Below are 4652 nucleotides of genomic sequence, written 5' to 3' on the forward strand. Positions count from 1 at the left end.
CCTGCTGACTTTACTGTTCTAGGACATTTAAGTGATTTTGGTCTAGTCGTGTAGGTCTGAGGAGGTACACTGGCCCTTAGGGACCTCATGTAAGTTCTCCACCAGGTCCACAGTACCCACTGTTTCCTAACCGTGTCTGGGCATTGTGAGAAAGTTCAGATTCTAGTTTTTTTGTGTTCTGAGTATCTGTGTTCTGAGTATAAAAATTTGAACTGTTTGTACTAGATTAAAAGATACGAGTATTAAATTTTGCTCATGTGTTAATACAAGGCAACAGCTATGTGTTAATACTGTGTATCAATAACAGCTATTTATTAATAACTTATAATGATTTTTGAAGGACTCTGAAGCTTGCTTTGTCACTAAATTCTCTACAGGGTTTTTTCTTCCCTCTGTACAAATGTGTTTAGTATATAAAAAAGTATTTTCCTAGAAGCATCTTCCATGCGAGAGCATTGAAGGAACATAGAAGAGCTGGGCAGGCCGAAAGACGCCTCACTTTACGTCCTTACACTCTGACACTGAGGTAACGTCCATGTGTGGGATATTCGGCATTCAAGCAAATAAAGCATGCGTTAAATATGCAGTAAGATTTCCGCTTCTGGGAAGTCCTCTATTTTTACAGAAAATCTGAATCGTGCTAAGGAGCTTAAATTTGGAAACATTAGACTATGGCCTCACGGCACATACAGGCGGTCCCTCGGAGTTCCTTTCTAAGTCCTTTGCCTCTACGTCACCGAGAATGGAAGAGAGAACTTCCATCAGAACAAACCAGAACAGATTGGGGGTGGAGCCTAAGAAGGTTGCTTTGGAAGGAGCTGTTAAGTCATTTCCCACTGCGTCGTTACCAAGGAAACAAACAGAGAGAGAGAGAGAGAGAGAGAGAGAGAGAGAGAGAGAGAGAGAGAGAGAGAGAGAGAGAGAGAGAGGCCACGGAGATTGGCAAGTCAAGGGACGCATCCCCTCCCCGGCTCCTTTTAGCTCTGGCATCTGATTGGAACTTGGCCTTTCTGGGACCCTAAACACCCTTAGCACGCTCCCATTCATCCCGGTATAGATGCTCTGTCCGCAGTTGCTCTGGTCTGAAGGAAAAGCTTTCCTCTAGCTCACCAACCCCTTCTCCAGCCCTTCCCTAATCCCGGGCCTGCAGCCTTGAGGACATTACTAATTCACTTCTCACCTCTGGATTCCTCCCCCCACCCTGTTCAATGTAGTGAGTGGCTTTAGGCCTTTGCCCTAAAATGTTTAGAGATAGAGGGAGCGTTCTAAAGGGTACATGAATAAGGGCTTCTGTTGACGTCTGTCTTGACTCTCAGAATAAGCGTCTATAGGTAAAGAGAAAAAACAAAATCATGGCACATTCCTGGAGAGAATACAGTTTAGTAAAGAGGATGGGAATACAGGTTCTGCGTTAAAACTACACATGCAAGGGAATTGATTTGAGATCGGCTTGAATGCCCACCTCTGAATCACATGACAACGGTATTGCCTTGGAATCCGCTTGTCCTTACCTCTGAATCACATGACAAGGGCATTGAGTTAAGATCGGCTTGCAGGCCTACCTCTGCATCACATGACGAGGATATTGATTTGGAATTGGCTTGCTGGCCTTATCTCGGAATCATCCGTGCACCGGGGATCTAGCGAAGTCATGACTTGGCCGATGGTTTACAAATACTCGAGTCTTAAAAGCAGTATTTTCACGTGATTAGTTCGTCCCGTTACTCAAAGGATTTTTCATTTCCTCTACCCACTCCTGCAGTCCAGCAATATTTTCACATATTTTAGTGCATCATGTTTAAGAAAGAAAAGCCCTGTCGAGTCCAGCTCCCTCTTCCAGCTACTGTGTCCCTGCTTCTGCATAACGCTCCAGAGTCTTTCTCTACTTGCCCAATTCCTCTACCCACCTCTGCCTTTCCCTCTGCTACCCCACTGCCCGTAAAGTCAGCATTCAGGAGACTGAGGCTGTGAGTTTTGGAACATCTTGGGCTACATGATGAAATTCTGACTCTCTCTCTCTCTCTCTCTCTCAAAAAAATGGCTACTGACTTTACTCAAGCTCATTTGCCTGACCCACCGTTTAGTGCGTTAACAATATTTAGGACAATTGAGTTTGTGATTGTTTTGTTTTCCTGTCTTGATGTGCCTTTGTTCCTCGGGATCATGTCTGCATCACTGTGCTGCTCATGACGGAATGATACACACACTACACCTTTAATCTGCATTATTAACACATCACCATGTTATCCTTACATCTTAAGTCAACCAGAAAAAAAACATTAGATACTGATTTAAAATGTTAGACAGCTTTCATGATGTAAATACTTCTATGGTCAATCTCACAGCCTCAGGATGTGGGAGAAACGAGGCAATGTTTTATCACGAGTTTCTTCTTTATCGTTATTGTTACTGTTATTGCTGTGTTATTGTTATTATTTTGGAAGTAGCCTGGATTGAACTGTGGGAGCCAGGTAAGCACTCGGCTACTGAGGTGCAACCCCAGCCCTCCCTCTTCCCACCATGCTGGTTCAATAGACTACTGTTCTTCAAGTGTGACAATTACTGGAGACATTTTTTTAACTTTCCATTTGTGTATATGTGTGTAAGCACCTGTGCCGTGGCACCTGCGTGAAGTCGGGGGGCAACTCTCCTTCCACCTTTATGGGGATCAAGCTTGGGTCATCAGGTAGATGGCAAGTGCCTTTACCCGCTGAACCCTCTCCCCAGCCCTTTGGAGACAGCATTGGCTGTCACAGTGTGCGGTTATATTTGGTAGGCAGAGGAGGGGATTCTACTCAGCACTGTGCCTTGCACTCCCTGCCACCACTCACAGGAAAATAATGCAGCCTGAAGAACCAGGAGTGCCACTCTTAAGAAATACTGAAATAGACATACATCACCTCAACGGTGTTGTAATAAGGAGCTGTAATAGCATAACTAAGAGTCTTAGGTTCTGACTAGATTTATAAGTCTAATTTCTTATGACTACCTTTATGCGTGGTTAAGCAACAATGATAGCTTAGGGCTTTTTTATGTTTCTTTTGTACCCTTTCAGAGCTATACTTTAAAAGTGTAATTCAGATCATGTTTAATAGTCATTAAAATTGTTAGGAAAGGGGAGAAACTAAATGTGTGTGTACACATATAAATATTTACATACCCACTGATTATATGTTTGCATGCTACAGCAATGTAAAATGGCTATAAAGGTATCTACTCTCATGTGTGTGTGTGCGTGTGTGTGGTGTGTGTGTGTGATGTGTAGTGTGTGTGGTGTGTGTGTGTGGTGTGGGTGTGTGTGTGTATGTGTGTGTGTGTGGTGTGTGTGTGTGTGTGTGTGTGTGTGTGTGTGTGAATGTGGATATGTGGCCGCAAGTGCAGGTGCACACAGAGGCCAGAGGCATCAGACTCCCTGATCTGGAATTACAGGCAGTTGTGGACCACCTGCTTTGGTGGTGGAAACCGAACTCGGGTCCTCTCAAAGAGCAGCAAATGCTCTTCACCACTGAGCTGTCTCTCCAGTCCCTGCTTATGTATTTGTTGAGACAGCCTTGGTGAACCTGGAACTCATCATGTTATCTCGACCAGCTTGCCAGTGAGTCACTTGGGATCCTCCAGTCTCTGCCCCATTGTGCTCTTAAGGGCTGGGGCTACAGATGGCTGTAGCTTCCTGCTTTTTATACAAATGCTAAGCATCTAAACTTGGATCTTCACGCTTACGGAGCAAGAAGTAACCCACTGAACCCTCTCCCCAATCGCTCAACTTTTTGAAGGATGTAATCTCATATGCTAACATAGGAATTGAGTCCAGCATGAGTCCACAGAACACCCTCAGAGTAGCATGGCTTGCCATCCATTACCTCCCGACATAGTCGTCAAAAGCTATAGCAGGGATAGGGAGCAGGAGTGTCTGTCTGATTTCCCCAATACTCTTGACAGTTCAAATAAAATCTGTGCAGTACAAGTAGTGATTTTGTTTTGCTCATTAATAGTTCAAACGTCATCTTTCTAAAGATGGTATGCATGATCTATATAAAATAGGCAGTGTGGATAAGAAATCTATAACCAATCCCCAGTTCTAGGTTAGGGGCTTGGGTAACCTTGTGGCTACAGCTGTTTCCCTATGAATTCTGGTTAAGTTCAAGTCTTACAACAAAGTAGGTAAAGAGCACAGGCTTTAGAGACACAGACTGAGATCAACTCTGACGAGTTATTTACTATTTGACCTTAAATCTTGAGATTTATCCCAGCACAGACATAGTAAAACCTCTGCAGGGAATGGAGAGATGGCTTAATGGTTAAGCAGAGTGTTCACTGCTTTACCAGAGGACCAGAGTTCGGGTCCCAGCACCACCATTGGTGGCTCTCAAAAGACTGTGGCTCCAGTACCAAGAGATGTGATGGCCCCTTCCGGCATCTGTGGGCACTTGCACACACAAATATCCATCTTTTCAAAAATCTCTTATGCAAGGAAGGCACTTGTTAGAAAACCAAGTGTAATATATGAAGAATATAATTTAAATACCAAATCTTACTTCATTGTTTCCTTTAGACAACTTTATTTAAATTCTACTGGGTCCCAGCTTCACAGTGGAGCATATACAATTATTTCAAGGTTCCCATTTTGCTTATTTTTCTTTTAGGACTTCAAG

This window comes from Microtus oregoni, unplaced genomic scaffold, assembly GCF_018167655.1.
Source record: "Microtus oregoni isolate MIOR12 unplaced genomic scaffold, Mior012 000055F_ref0000237, whole genome shotgun sequence".
In the NCBI taxonomy this organism is placed as follows: domain Eukaryota; kingdom Metazoa; phylum Chordata; class Mammalia; order Rodentia; family Cricetidae; genus Microtus; species Microtus oregoni.